This window comes from Diadema antillarum, unplaced genomic scaffold (genome assembly GCF_040938485.1).
Source record: "Diadema antillarum isolate AM-2024a unplaced genomic scaffold, OU_Dant_1.0 scf00000008, whole genome shotgun sequence".
Classification (NCBI taxonomy): Eukaryota; Metazoa; Echinodermata; class Echinoidea; order Diadematoida; family Diadematidae; genus Diadema; species Diadema antillarum.
Genome location: NW_027270897.1, coordinates 2567316 through 2584393, shown reverse-complemented (window position 1 = coordinate 2584393; position 17078 = coordinate 2567316). Strand labels below are relative to the sequence as shown.

Below are 17078 nucleotides of genomic sequence, written 5' to 3'. Positions count from 1 at the left end.
TCATCCACCCCTGGCTTGTCGCTTGCTTTGCCCGAGTAGATAGATGTAGAATATGATTGATCCGTCAAGCCTGTTAGAACAGGGACACCTTCTTCATTACTCTCGATATGCAAATACTCAGGGAGAGACTGCGGTTCTACTATTGTCTCGTATTGGTCTGGAGTAATTTTACCGGTATTTTCTCTACGAACGAGATAGCCATTTTCATCCTCCCCTGGCTTTTCGCTTCCTCGGTCTGAGTACATAGAAGAAGATGGAGTCGTCAAGCTTGTTGTAAGAGGGAAACGTCCGTCATTACTCTCAATATACATATACTTGGGGAGAGACTGCAGTTCTGCTATTGTCTCGTACTGGTCTGGCGTAATTTTACATGTCTTTTCTTCAAGAACGAGATAGCCAAGTTCATCCACCTCGGGCTTTTCAGTTGCTTTGCCTGAGTATGTAGAAATGAATGAATCATTCATGCTCGTCGCAGCAAGATGGAAACGTTTCTCATCAGTATCTCTGTACATGTTCCCGGGGTATGACTGCCATACTTGTATTTTCTCAGATATGTCTGAATTAATCTCACCGGCATTTTCTTCGAGGACAAGGTAGCCATGTTCATCAACCTCGGGCTTTTCGTTTTGTTTATCAGAGTATATAGATGTTGCATATAATGGATCAGTCAGGCTTGCCATAGGAGGGGTACGTTTTTCACAGGTACCGATTTCTATATATTCGGAGCATGACTGCAGTTCTTTAATTGTTTTGGATTGATCTGAAGTAATTCTACCGGCATTTTCTTCGAGAACGAGATAACCCAGTTCATCCACCTCTGGCTTTTGGCTTGGTTTGCCTGAATAGATGAAGGTGGAGGATAATGGGTCATGATGACTCATTGAGAAATGGACTAGGTTTACATTACTGCCATTATGCGTGTCACCGTTGCGTGAATATGGAACACTGATGATCTCTGATTGATCCGAAGTAATTTCGTTGGTTTCCGCTTCAAGCACGATATAACCTTTCTCATCTGCTTCGAGTTTTTCTCTTGATATGGTTGAGTAGATGGCTGTAGAATACAATGGATCATCCGTGTCAGTTTCATTTGCGTCCATATACTTGTCTTCCTCTTCTCGTGGTTTGCTGGAGTAGACATATGCAGAACTTGAATCATCCTTCGTGCTGCTCTTGTTCACTACATGACTGTGTTCCTTTAAATACAGCACATGGAAAAACGTTGATTGTTACCATCAGATTAACTACACCATCTCTTCAGAGACGCGTCTTAAGAACTACGTATATACAAATCTGACTTATGTGTTTGTTGACAACTAACCAAAAATGTCCACATTTAACAGGGAAATTATAACAATATTGGAAAAATCTATATCGTTGATGTGATAATTCAGTTTCCAGTAGTAGTTTGATTCTCAAAACACAAGCAAGGAAGAACAGTAAACCCATTTTGCATTTTGAAAAAAACAAAAATCTGTTCTGGATGAGGACTGCTAAAATTCAAAAGATATTCATATTATCATATTTATATTCAAACGTACAATAAAAGTGAAATCAGAGTTAACAAATAAAGTACTAACTCTTTTGTAGCCACGTTTCTTGATAAACTTTCGAAGAATGCCAGTACCCAGCACCGCTAGAAGAAGAAATCCCAAAATCGGTGCGGACGTTACTACCACTTTCAGCGTGAATCTTTTCCTGCCTGCAATAAACGTAGATGCAAATTTGATTTATCTGGTAAGCTTTGTCAGGAATGATAAAAGCTGTGAAACAATCACCTAACAGTGACATTTTTGTCTGAGGAAAGTCAAGAGCTCACACATAAACGGATGCGAATGGTAAGAAAGATATTCTTTGGTAAACGTAATCGTGAGGAATTTGTATTGAATATGTATTTTACAGATGTTTTCATTTGCGTGTGCATCTTTATTCAAACAACGAAGTAAGGAGGTTCGATATTTTGGAAATACGATAGTAGACGAAACTTACAATGATAATAATGTATCAAGGACAATCGTTAAAAAAAATGATCTGGATCTACAGGGCGTGTTTCTAAACAATATCTTTACTGAATTCCATGCTACCCCACTTTGTTTCAGGTACAAATATCATAATACATGGTGGTATCTCATTTGATTTTAAAATTCTTTCAGTAACAGGATTGAACGTAACTTCATCAACATCTAATTTCAGTGGATTTAAGCGTGTTATGAGCATTTGATTCGATGAGCTTCACATCAATTTAATTTGATAATGTCATGGAAATTGACTGTGATATTATTTTGTGTTGCTGTTCTAACCACTCTATTGAAGCACACAAACATACATAAGTTTGCAATTCATTGTAGATAATGCTATGGAAAGAGAAATAAAGTATAACAAATTTTTAAAACGGTGATATTTTACGGATTGATAATCAACAATAAAGTCAACGTCAATAACCATGATAACTCAGCAGATAATCATGGTGGATGATTTATCATTATTCATTTTTCATGTCTTCCTAACAAAAACAAAAATAAACAGAGTACTCCCATTTAGAGCCATTAAGGCCTGCCTTACAAAGGAACCTTCGACAGATATGATTTTTCTAAGTACGATGCGTGCTCACAGCAATCAAAAAACATAATTATATACAAACCGAATAGAAATCAACAACATATGGAAGCATATACAACAAAATACGCGTAATAGTCATAAAAAAATAGTACCGAAAGCAAAAGGTAGACTGATGTTGCCGGAGACGTTTCTTAAAAAGGATTTAAAGCCAAGGGGATGATTGAACAGATATTGGTAGTAAATTGAACCTTTTACTGACGGAGTATGAGATAGAACGTTGTTTGTTTGTTTTGTTTTTTTTTTGTCTGTTTTGGGCTAAGGTATTAAAGTGTAACTCATATGTCTGGGAGGATATGACGTCACTTGGAGACACGAGTGAACAAAGGTAAAGTGTGGCTTTTCTACCTTATATGCCAATATTCTATATACGTGTACATTATATTCTAGTCCCTGTTCATTGGATTGGGGTATATAAGTTGATGCTTGATAATTTCCATTCCATACCAAACGAGAGTACTTGTTTTGACACCTGAAGATTTAATTTCATTTCTCTTCATTTCTTAAGATTCTTCCTCATTAACGATCCCCACACTTTACATCAGCAGTCGATGTCAGGGATAAACAGGGAAATATTATTGAACTACCATGTCTTTTGTTAATCAATGTTTATTTCTCCACACTATAGCACACACAGTAGCCAAAGCAAGGAAAGTACAGTGAGGACTATGAGGACGACACCCATAAAGATACCGAGAGTGTATGCTCTCAATGTCATCCCAGGCCCTAGAGAATCTGCAACATGATTGGATGGACCATTGTTATGTTGACAATTCTGAAAATAATGCAACCGCATTGAACTTGTTTCTTTTTTCTTGTTTAGAATCATGAATAGGTTACAGTGTACGTGCGTACCATAATTCAGCTTCACTCTGTACACATCATTTTACTATAATATAGCAATTATTTTCAGTTGCCTTAACTCTGACACTTCAAAAAAAAATGCGCTTTTCAGTAGGCAAGTTGGAATGGATGACAAGACAGGACATATTGAGTGTATCTAAATCTGCCATTCAATGTAGGAAACGAAAAGAAAAATGAGAAAGAGGGAGAGACAGAGTATTAACGCAATGCAAGCTTTAAAAAGATGGTGATACTTTACCAGAGATTTATATATGTTATGGTATTCATCTATTATGAACTGTTTCTTGGACATATGACTATTAATCTGTTTATTTAATATTGTATGATTTTGTAACAATTAAGATTTTTTGTACTCATTCGTTGAGACATTGATTATGAGCACCCTTCCGGAAACATTTATTTTCATAACAATTAACATCTCATAATACCCTTTGATTACCTCCACCAAGGGGGAGATTATGTTTTCGTTACCGTTAGTTTGTTTGTTAGTTAGTTAGTTCGTTCGTTCGTTCGTTCGTTCGTTGGTCCGTGTGCAAAATAACTCAAAAAGTAGTTAACGGATTGAGATGAAACTTGCAGGAAAGTTTAGAATGACACAAGTAACAAACGATTAACTTTTGGCAGTGATCCGAGCGTTTTTGGTGAATTTATGAAGGATTTTAAATATTTTGGCAGGTAGGGTCAATGAACTTGAGAGTTCAGGCTGACCTTATTTGAGGTTTGCATGCGCGCACTAAAGTGCGTGCTATAGTGTCTGCCAAAGATAATTCTGCCAGGGCGAGGCGCGCGGTGCAGCTGAGGGTTTATGACGTAACAAAGGCTTCTATATTGGGAAATTGGACGGCTTTCAGCACACAATGCAGTACGTATGGGTGGAAATCAATGATCTCTGTGGAAGAACAAGATCAGTGCGGGTGGAAATGGGCTGCATGCTTGGCGAAGGTCTGCGCTCTCAGAGTGCGTGTCTAGTTTGTTTAAGATCTATTTTGCTCTGATTTGATACATACATAAAATGTGTCAAATTATTTGTTAGATAAAAGGTCCCATTTTTTTCTTCCAAAAACAACAACAGGAAGGTTATACATGAATAATTCAGATTTTGTAGAAAGTTATAACCTCATTAAGTAATGGACTCATTTCAGTTAGCTTATCAGTTTGCCCGTGTCCGAGATTAAATCGAAGCACCTTGATTGAAAATACAGTTTACTAATTATGATTAATAATTTGGCTCGAATCTGATTTGATTTTGATGACAATGAATGAAGTCCAAATGACATCAATGCTCTCTTTAATCATCTATATTCTGCGCCCACAATCACCACTACCCTGAGTAAGACACCGACTTATATTAAACCCAATACCTCACAATGACGAGTGTTTATCAGACACTGTCAGAAATCAAAACTTGTATTCTTAGAATAAGCCCTGGCAAAATTACAAAGACTGAATATTCTAAAGATTCAAATATACAAGGCTTTGTTCAGTTCCTTTAATAGTAGAGTATTTTTAAATATTCTATTATCATATTTTTTTTGCTGTGCTTTCGCATGCCTTTCACATTTCAACCTGTAATTTTTGTCAGTAGAGAACGAGGGAACAGAAATATGCACGCGGTTGCTCCAAATGTAGTGCATGTTCCAGACACAAATGTAAAAATCTTACACATAGATCATGTTTATGTGTATGTAATGCATATAATGATAACAACAGCGAGTTTCTCTCCAAAATGTGTTGACTCTATTTCTGACGGTAAGAAAACACACTAGACTTTCATTTCACATGCTTTAAAGTCTTTCCATGCAATAACTTTAGGTCCCATAATAGTGGGATAATAGTTCATAATATCCATATCCATGATTGGATAAAGAAAATGAGCACTGGAAAAAAATGCGTCCACATTTACTTGAACAAGACATTAAGCGCTGCAATGTAAAACACATAATGTTTCTCATTCTGGGCACAATAATTCCGGTACTTTGAAGAGTTTGCTGCCAGTAATTGACAGCTAAGATGAGTAAAATTGTGATGAAAAATGGATTCAGCACTTTTTTGTTTGAGGGGAGTTGAGGAACTTTTAACATATAAGTAACTAAACCGCCCGAAACCGCCCGTCCGCTTTTTATAGTTGTTGTTGTTTGTTTCTTTGTTTGTTTTGTTTTGTCTTTGCTTTAGTATTTTGTTTGTATACATATATTATAATATATAATTACCTATCTCGAAAGATTTCAAAAGTCAGCAAAACCATGTCAGAATTATTTCTGTGACAGACAAGTCTCTCGGCTTTCAAATAAACAAGACTTAAAATAGACAAAATTAAACCCGAAATGATCTATGTTACATAATTTAGGAATATTGCTGTACCTTCTAGGGAACAATGGTGATTATGAACGGTCTCTTCAGTTGCTAAACGGTTATATATAATACGCTTCTATGTGCATTACGTCAATCTACCGTCCGTATTTCATTCATAAGGAAGATGAAACTCACTCAAAGGAGACGGTGATTTCCTTGTTGTCAAATCTCGTGTGAATCCTCTCTTGCCTGGGTACAGAAAAATTGTAAATCAGCATCACTAAGACAGGTGTTTACGTTAAAGTTAGCTGGCAAAGTTAATCTTATTCCATTACTACTTCACCCTTCAACCAACAAAGTGTGTCCATACCATTTTCGAGAAAACAAAAATACTCATGCTCCTTTTCCGATATATGTCCGGTGCCAGGTATATGTGACCCTGCACCTCAAAACAAACAAAAAGTCGCCAGACATGAATTTTTAGTTAAGACCATATTCTGACAGAGCAGACTTTAAGCTTTAAAATGATGTATAACTCAAATCAAATGGACTCTCCTAACCTATCTAAATATTGGAAAGAAAGCACAAACTCAGGAAAAGTGTGAACTGAGAAAAGAGGCTATGAAGTACAGTGTCTATTCAAGCGCTAAATCTTTACTAAACCGTGCTGGCTGTGCGATGAATGGGACAAAAAAACAGGAAGTAAACCGCCAGAGTAACAACAATGAAGGGATTATCAAATTAAACTGAAATTTAGCATACCTCATTGACACATTCTGTCCATAATTAATGCCACCTTTCAAAGCAGTAGCACTATCCTTTCAAAAGTTATTAGAGTTGAAAGTGAAAAGTGTGGACAAGGTTTTTCAGAAATGAAAAAGGGATTCTAAAGACACACCTAATCACACTAAAAAACACACTTTCCTGCCCTGTTTTATAGTACCAAATTTTAGCATATTACAATGTAAAAGAAGACCCGCTCTTTCAGAAAATATGAAAAAGTCAAGTTCGGCTAGGTTAACCAATTTCACTTATTTTCAGTCCTCACGCAAAATCAGTGTGTACGACTTTATGTTCGTTTTGAGGTGCACGGTCACATACATTCATTGGTATCAACATAATACGATTCGTATGGTGTGTCAAGCAAATGATCGTTAGGATCCCCCAAAACTCACTGCCACACGTATTATATTTACATCCACGTGCAAGTGTCTGCGTGAATGAATAATTGCATTGCTGTACGCACGTCTATGTATACAGGTAAAACAATTTTCAGTACAATCAAACTCGAGATTTATCCATCAGAATTTTACCGTAAAAACTGCTTGTTTATTGCACACTAAAAAGTAATCACTTACTCTAAAACTACATTAAAATTTTCTTAGGTATTAAGCAGTGTTTCACTGAGGACACCATTACGTCTGTAGTACTAGTAAGCTAGGTCTGTTTCAATCCACGGAGGGTATCAATATCCATGTATATGTTGTTAAATGTTGTTTCTACCCACGAATTTCAATGTGTTTGTATGTGAAAAGTAATTTTGTAGTTTTTGTACAGACTTCCTGTCTTCACTCTGTTTTCGGCATATCTACTTTAATGCCAATGAGACATGTGGAATTGTAAATGAATTGTACATGGAAATTAAGGGCTAACACTTCTATACGTGTACACTGCCGAAAAAAAAACAACAACTAGATAGTAACATGAGAATTGTTAAACAAGGCAATATATTTTTCGCTGCGCTTGAAAAAAAAAAAGCTTGCACAATCTGAAATCACTCTGTGTAGCAGATGTCTTTTGAATCGCAAACAACCTGGAGAAACAACATCTTCAGCAGAAAATAACATGACAAAAAAGAAACAGTATTTGATGTACATGTAACTTACGTGAAGCAAGCATGGTGCTTGCCTCATGGAATGTTGATACCTCTTGTGTAGACAGCCTCTCACCTGTTTAGGAGTAATGATAAAGATTAGTTACACTGCCTGTGAACATACGTAATAATAGCTACAGCAATTTCTTTCGTGTTACTTATGGTCATGCAAAATGATATCATTATGGAAAAGAGCGAGTAGTTCTTGGGATCATTTTTAAATATTTTGACACTTTTCGATAGTTTTTTTTTAATTCCTGCAAAATCTGTACGTTTGTGTGTACATTTACATAGATTCATCAATTCTTGTATATACAGTATGTGTGCATGTGTGTGTGTGTGTGTGTGTGTGTATGTATGTTTCTGTGTGTCCCTATACTCTCTGTATGTCCGGTTACTTAGGGGTCACATTATTTGTCCCTTCCAGTACATGTAAATTCACTATGGTACCAGCAAACGTAAAGACAGTGTCCGGAAATAGTAAAATGGAAAAAAAAAATCGATTTAAAAAGATTAAGAGACGAACACGCGCACACTCACGTAAAAACAAGGAAAACAATAATTTTTGTTCGAAAGAAAAGGTTGAAGTTAGAAATACTCACTAAAAGTATTGACTACAGTCTCCGCTGTCGATGAGCTTGTACTAACTCTGTACACCTCAGTGTCTAAAAAATAGTACATACAAAGGTAGATATGTAAATCTCTAGCAAGGTATGATAGGCAATTAACCAGTTTGATACTCACACTGACTCATGAATCTCGACGACTTAAAAAAAAGGTTTATTCAGCATCTGCCTTTGCTATAATACTTTCTGGTTTACTGTTTAGGAGTAAAACATGTAGCATAATTACTAGTCATTCACGCAAAACGGCTCAAAACCAAATGCAAATATTGTAGATTAAAAAAAAAAGTGATGACCAGTGAATATAGATCAATAACATATTACTAGGGTATTCATGTACACGATGTCATCTGGTTGTTAGGGAGCATCGTAGGTAGCATTATTGGCTAGCATGCATGATAAAAAGAATAAGAACATTAAGTCTCAAGATGAAGATTATCATTCCTTGTTATATTCTGCATTGAATTCAACGTTTACGAGTTGATAACTAAAAAGGGCATGCTCAGCTCTCATATGATTACTCCTCAAGAGTCTATATTCCACTCAAACCCAACTTTATATTTCTTAACTCTTTATGTGCCATGGTGGAAACCCCCTGTGTGCCACGTTATTCTGAGACAGGAAGGTAGTCATGCTCTGAGAAAGAATTCTGTTTTTCCAATTTGTATAACTCCTACAAATTTCTGTTAAGACGGGCATACTAGTAGGCAAATTTAAAGAGGATTGCCAAGCTTTCTTTCGATATAAGTTTTATGACGAATCTATTTTCTTTTGAATGACCAGTTGCTGCATTACCGTAAAGGCATGACTTTTGCACATAAAACCGCGACAAAAAACTTAGAATGTACGAGAAAATCTAGTTGGGAACGCCGCTTGATAGTCAATCACCACATAGAATGCAAGCCGTGTATGAGAGGAACAAAGCACGAGAGATGCTTTCATTGTGCCGCGGGATTAGCGGCGATTAGTGATTTATCGATCGGTTTTGGCGGCTTTGTTTGTTGAGCAGAATATGCGAAGTTGCCACGCCGCACAGTGGGCCAGAGAAATACCAAAGTGCGCCAAAAGTCATTTTGGGCACTTGGGATTTTTTAATTTTTGACATGCGCTCTCGAGAGGAAATACTTTGAAGAATATTTCATTAAAATATTTAAATCTGATATGTACATTAAAGGGGTATATTTCCTACCTGAACTAGCAAAATACAACAATTTTAAGAGTTTCAAAGCAAATTGTAACCTCTTTAATAAATAAGCAATTGCAACATGTAGTTTTTAAGATATCAACCTGTAATTTCTCCCACATATTTCTCAGAGTTCACTTTGCGTTGTGAATGTCGTAAAAATGCAAAGAAACTTAATCTTCATAAATATTTTACGGTAAATATCCTTGAAAAGAGGCTAATTATTTGTCTTTTTTAATAAATCCAAATGAAAAGTTTCGATTGCCACGGATTTCCAACTCAATTCTATTACCACCACATTCCCTGATGTCTCAGCTTTAAGCTGATACCAAATTTGGCTGCCACCTTTTGCCACTTTTTGTGTTAGAGCCCATTTTCTGCGGCACATTACGTCTATTTTGGACCTGGCAGCCGCTTAGGAATTCTGCTATCATACGGCGCCGCATGAGGGCGGCATTATTTTCTGATTAATTTTTTTTTCTTGCACGTTAAAGGCCGCGAAACAAATATGATTTACACTGAATAAGAGGTAAACAGATTTATAAAATACATGTATAGGGCTAGTTCCGGCTCCCAAAAGACTCCTCTTACAAAGATAAAAGAGTACATAATTGCACATAGCCAAGGTCATAGCCATAATTATTGTCCATATTGTCATAGCCACTACTGTTGACAAGTTATTCCCTTTGCGATAACATACTGTATGGACACCTAAATACTTCGATCCTACTCTTGACATAGATTATGCAGATAGAACGTTATACACAATATCACAGAAATTTTATTCTCATCGGTTACTCTTTGAAAGCAAAGTCTGTTGCTTTCCGACCTCCCACCAAAGTGTATCAGATAGCAGTCAGATGAATACGATTGTTTCGGTCGACTATCAGGTCAGTGTCAGACATGCTCGGGTGATCTTCATCGGACGAACTGATCATGCCCGACCTGACCAATACAAGTCGGATTCATCAGACTGTGATTCCATTCACTCTGTGGTTTGCCAGAAGCAATAAACTTTGTTTCCGACGACTGACTGATGAGAGAGAGAGAGAAAGAGAGAGAGAGAGAGAAGAAAAAAAAAACCCACATCCTTGTGGAACGGGGGATGAATTTATGATTTCACTTAATAGTGATTCCGATAGATTTTTCATTAAAAAAATAAAGCTTTTGCAAGTAAACTTTCATACACAGGATGCAGACTCATTCTTAGATGCTATAGTATAAGTTATAACCTTTCATTTTCCTGATTACTGACTTCACAATTTGTTATCTCTCCATTAAAATTAGACAAAATGGCTTTTCGAGTGTTGCGCTTCATGGCATATATGCCTAAAGTTACAAAGTAGAGAGATTGATTTATATCACACATTTATGTCCTGCTAGAAAAAATTCACCCAAAAGTACAACGTACATCATAAACTTATATTCTCACTAATAACAACAGTATAAGTTTGCAGTACGTGTGTAGAATAAGGAACTTCCAGCATGAATTCGATTTTTTAACGAAACCAGAATGTTTATACACTTTCTGTGTCATAATTATGTAAGCATCTTGTATTCAGTGGTAGTAGATAAGCAGTGTCAGTGAATGTGAAGATATTAATCAACCCCTTTTCAAATTAATCTTTAAAGAAAAAAAAAAACAGCCTAAGATTTGCATTGCTGTATTCATCATTTACAGACAGATTTTTGGTAACCAATGAAAAATCAGCATCACAGTGACGTCATATGAGCTTGAAATTGTGTTCAATCAATTCTACGCCCCAAATTACCCCTACACACCAAATTTGGGTAAAAAGAAACCATGGAATATAATTTTGGCGCACTTTGAGCTCATTCTGGCCCACTGTGCGCCGTCGACTGAGTCGGACGTGCGAACGTGGCACATAAAGAGTTAAGAATCGCTTTTGAAAAATAATGATATTTAACATTTAGAATGTAGACCTCCTGATGTCAACTTTTGTTTAAAATATGCTTTGCTAAAAAACAAACAGAAAAACAAACTAGGGATAAAAAAACAATCTTTATGACAAGAAATCGTAAAACCATCCTCATCCTGACCATTTTCATATTTATTGAATACATAACACCAATGATATCGCAAAGTATCAATGACAACACCGATCATGTTGATATTGATCCATGCTATAGTTTCAGTCCCTTGCTGTTTATAATGATTTCGATGCACATTTTTAAGGCATAATTATTGATTGGGCCTAGTATTCCTGTCATTAGATCACGAGAATAAATACACCATTTGCATTCAATTTTGTGGAAACTTTACACTAAAAAATATACACACACGCCCACACAACAGAGGGTACTCTTTTATCTACTACCGACCGTTTGATTCATTTGCGACAGCTCGGCAAGACGCGAATGGCGGATTCCATTGCGGAAAGTAAGTCGACCAACCGGGTACTTCCTTACACTGCAAAGTTGCGGAGTCATTGATGACGTAACCTCCACCGCAGCTGAGAGTAATGTTGGACCCATATCTCGTGCTATTTGTGGTCCATTGACCGTTCGTCACTGGACTAGGGTAATCACAATACCCAACAGATGCTTCAAATCATTGAGGAAAACAGAAAAGCCAATCAAAGTAATTATATAGATACGATAATAAAAAAAAAAATGGTTGTGCACATTATGAAAGAACTAATATCGTTTATTAAAGACCTGTTTACATTGCCTAAAGACCATCACGACGGCTGTTGAAGAGGTTGATGAATTTTATCGATAAACAGGTAATATCAACGTGGATATTGTGAAATAATGTTATGTTTTGATCGTACCTCGCAAGACCAATCGTGCCATGGCATTCAACTTCACAAAACGTGTGAAGAAAAATGATAAAAATATGAAGATAAATTACCCTCCGTCACAAAACTCCAAAAATGGTCCCCTTGGTTGTTTTCCAGTAGAACTTACAACTCAGAAAAACAATAAGCAACCCTCTTTCTAATCAAACTCGAAGTTCATTGCATTATATTAGTTACAAATGATATCATTGGCAGTTTTTGTTGACGCTTTTGTATTTTTTCCCCTACTCCTTATGAGCTTACAATTCCGGTAGTCGTCATTAAAGCAGTTGGTCGAAGATGATTCAATTTCTAATACGGTAAGTAACCTTGTGTTTTGATATATTTAACACAATCTGTTTTCATTACTTTGTGGGCGGGAACCTTCCATCCTATTAAGGGCTATTTCAAAGCTGAAAATAGGAACCCCTTTTTAGAATGCGATTGTGATAATTTATCTCGGGATATTTTCTTGGGATTGTGCAGGCTCACTTTTGTCTATTGTGCTTCCTGTTCTTATTGTATAAACAATATTGCGTGTTTCTTTCGCTTTTAAACTCATACTCACTGTTGAGTGAATAATGGACACGTTCTTCGGATATAGGTTGTGCCTGGCTGGGACATGTCCAGTTGTTCGAAAAACTTCCATCAAAAATGAAATCGGCATACGATTTTGATTGGAAACAAACACAAAACCCACGATGTATGACAGCAACACCATTGTTTTTCGGTTTTTTCCTGCAGGTAGATATACATTCCTCATCGGATTTAGACTCAGACGCATAGACGAGCAGAATCGAAAGGGCTTTATGGTCACCTTGATAGCATCCGAGAAATCCAGGCCCTAAGAACAAACAAAATGTGAACACGAAGACAGTTACCTGGATAACATCTTTTTATTTGTTTGTTTGATTGTTTGTTTTGTCTTTCAGCTATCAGAATTTTTATGAGACCGATCACAGTTTGGCTAATATTCTGAAGGTTCGTTTTACCGACGAATCCTCAAGTTATTCCGGTTTGTCGTAAGTAAAAAACAAACAAACAAAAAAAAAAATAAAAAAAAAACAAAAAACGACAACAACAACAAACAACAACATACAATTCAAAGGTACAGGAAACCGTAAGCGAAATAAAGCTCGTAATAACGAGGGTCTTTAGAATTCAGCTTTTTCTTCTTCCTTTTTTTTCATTTCGGATGAAATAAAAAAGCTTCGGAATAACGAACATCACCCTTCATCCAGGTCAACTCCTGTTCCGCAAATTGACACCAACAACAATGAAAGATCCTTGAATAGCAAATTATACAAAATAAGATGCGTCGTTCTGTAGACATAAGCTGTGAAGAAAACATGAAATAACCTACACCTGATTATGCTCCTACTACCATGTGTTCCTTCAATATCCAAAATTATTCACGGTTATATAGTCGGTGTTTACGATTTCCATCGTATCTACAATCTTTCAATGCGGAGGGTTGTTACTGGTTAATAGACACCATAGTTATCACGTTAATATGTATAAGACATGTATTATAAGCATGTCTATTTACCAAAAAACAAAAACAAAAAACGCATGATGCTTTCACTGGGAGATGGAACATGCATGTTTAATTGATTATTTCGCACGAGACGCTTGAAGTACCCTTTATATCTTGTTTTCTCCTTTTTCTATGAAAATGCATCTCCTCTGTTCATCAAATCATTTACTTTCTAAATAGGAAATGATGGTTTAATTTACACGATATAATATATTACAACTGTCTCATTTCAAAGCTTAGATTTTACATTTTTATACTACAATGTAGAAAAGTGAAAATTCATCCTGGCCTCCTTTTTTTGTGCGTGATGCGTCTTTAAAATGTAATAGCAAATTTCACCCTCATCACGAACCACCTTATGTTGTAACACCTTCTGTTTTTCACTTTCTTTTTCCGCGTCAATTTTGGTTTCGAGTTATCACTGATCGGAACAGCGAATTGTATTCATAATTGTTGCTGCTAAATATGATATTGCGTTGATTATAGTCTCACCTCGGCATTTCACTCTGACAGCCATGTTGGAGGAACACTCATCGGTTGGGCAATCCCGTAAACGCTGAAACCTGTATGAATCTGTGCATTGATGACGTAGATTTTGTTTTTTTTTGTTTTCTTTTTTTCCACTGATCAACTGTCCGGTCACGTCATTAATCATGAAGCAAAAAATTTGGCACAATGATATGTTGAGAAAACGCTTTAAAGGAATGTTGAATTCTTCTTATCATGATTCTCATCACTAAAAAGAATAAAAAAGAATAGAAAGTAAAAGCATACACAATGCAACGATTTATCTGTCAATGGCCAATATTTATTACATCTGTCCTGATGTGAAAAATTATAACCTTTTTAAACTTTGACCTGCCTTCTATTCCCTTAATTGTTTCGAAATCTTAGATTTAGAAAATTACTTAAATAATGTACTCCAAATTATTTCTCTTCCGTTTTGTTTTGTTTTGTTTTTCCTCCATTTGATAGGAAATAAAACATCCCGTAGAATTTTGCTTTTGCTCTTGGGTAAATGTAACTACTTTAACAAATGCATGTTCTATGCTGCTGCACTAGCAAAATCTGAATGATTTTCTTTATCCGGGGGTTTTGTCAAACCAAGTCTCGAATAATCATTTAAAACTGTAATCTTAATTCTATATACCTTCTTTTATATGACGTCGCTCATTGTTTCTGTTATTCTGATTTGGTTACTAGGTTTGTTGGTTTCTGGTTTCTGTTTTTTTTTTTAAATTGATGTAGATAATGAAGGTATGGTATGTTCATTCAAATAAACACATAACAGAGCACTTACCTTGAGATGAACATGATACGCGTTGAGTTCTGGTTCGGGTTGCCAAACTTGGCGTAGGCTCAGGCGAATACTCCTCTGCCGCTGGGAAGCCTAGTTCTCCACACACCAATTCGGCAGCTTTTGCGGTAAATCCGTCATAACAGGCATAGCTACCTGACTCCAGGAACACTAGACCTTCCAGAGGAGAGGCTCCGTTAACCAGTTGCACAGAGGGCATTTCTTGGAAGTGAATATTACAAATATGTTAATATGCATTGATGTGGAACGCTCATCGTCCTTTCATGTGCAGTAATTTTTTAGCATTTGTTCCCAATCGGTGTTGAAAAGAGAACCGGAACTTATGCATTTCTTAACAATGAAATCAGTTTCCTTGCATTGGTATGCTAACGAAAATAATCTACCTAGAAATAAGACAAAAAGTAAAGATATACTTCAGTCGATTTCCAACTGAACAAAAATCTTTGCCAACCTCCCATCAAAATTAACAACTTCATACAGCCAAAATAACACCAAAGCGTCACACCAAAATTATGCGTCATATTGACATTTGACGTATTTGATGATCAATGATGCCCCTAACATAGTGTTACTCGTCACCGTCACCCATCATCATTCTCCAGTAATCTTGGTAATTATATCGCCTTGGATTTCCCAGTGGACGAGGGTGTCATAATTCAGGAACATATCTCATGCAGGTGGTGGAAGTGTGAAAAAGTGATATTTTCCTTATAAAAATCATCAAGGGAAATTGAATTTATCTTACCATTGTTTCTTTTTTTTGTCTGTTATTTATCCCTTTTTAAGAAAAGGAATCATGTCCGCATTCCAAATTTTCGAATACTATGTTTTGGGTGATTTCGCTTTGATTTGATTTGAGAAAAGAAAAACAATTATAGCAAAGGCATTCTGAATGTCAAAATGATAGCACCGCCGTCAATGCAGTGTCATGAGATTAAGAAAAAACAAGAACAAACAAAAAAATAAAAAGGTAAACCCTCCTGGACTCACTCAGAGCAGGTAATGTAAATCTGCCAATGATTCGCACCGCACATATCTATACGTATTGGCGGACGAGTTGCAAAACCCGTCTCTGAACAGTGTAAATGTATTGTATTGTAACGATGACTTATATTTGTCGAAGATGGGCAGAATATAACTCCTCTTCTGTAAAGGTCCCAAAATAAAGTCCCGCTATATGTTGAAGGGTATTGCCGAAGGATGCCGAGGGTCAGATAGAAAATACAGTCATTAGGCAGAAATCACGGTTAAGAAGTTTAGTATGGTGAATCACTCGAACACATTTACAGGGATGGATTTTGAGGATGTCTCGCAAGGCATGAAAGGTGGGATGCGGTGAAGAACTTATGACTAACTAATACAAAACGTACATGACTGGAGACCGTTTCTGGACTCTCTGTTCAAACATGGGTTTCGCTCTTAGCTGACAAAATGTTCACTCCATCTCCTCTCATTAACTTCCTCCCAAGCAAGAGAATTCTAAGATACGCATAAAGTTTGTCTTATATACCCCTTTTAAACAAGCTCCTCTTGTACGAGAGAGGACACAAGGACAGGAGAAAGTAAAGATTAGAAGCAAGCACAAAGGGCTGAAGGACAGTGAGAGTTAACGGGAAAGGGAGCCAGCTGAAAAGGCTGAAGGACAGTGAGAGGCAAGGGCAAAGGGTGAGGGCAAGGACTCTGAAAGTCAGGACGAAGTTGAAGTTCGGAGAGCAAGGCAAGAGTTCTGAAAGACAAAGCAAAGTCAAAGCGAGAAGGGACAGAACGAAAGTAATGAAGTGAGAGCAAGGTCAAAGCGAGGGCGGCACAGAATGACTTGTGAAGGTCAGAAGGTCAGTTAGTGAGCACAAGTTCAAAGTGGTGAGAGCGTAGAATGAACTTGTGAAGGTCAGAAGGACAAAGGAAGATGAACAAAAAGAGAACTCCGCTGTATGCAAAGCGGTTTGAGCAGTTTGGGCTAACTAAACTGAT

At 36.6% G+C, this 17078-nt stretch overlaps 1 long non-coding RNA gene across 1 annotated transcript; it reads right to left on the bottom strand.

Moving 5' to 3' along the window:
- Positions 1-12849: 12849 nt before the first annotated feature.
- LOC139717946 (uncharacterized) lies at positions 12850-15228 on the bottom strand. Its single transcript, XR_011710012.1, has 3 exons — positions 15090-15228; positions 14282-14362; positions 12850-13096 (listed from the first exon to the last, which is right to left on the bottom strand). It is a non-coding gene; the product is annotated as an uncharacterized lncRNA (long non-coding RNA).
- Between the last annotated feature and the right edge of the window lie 1850 nt (positions 15229-17078).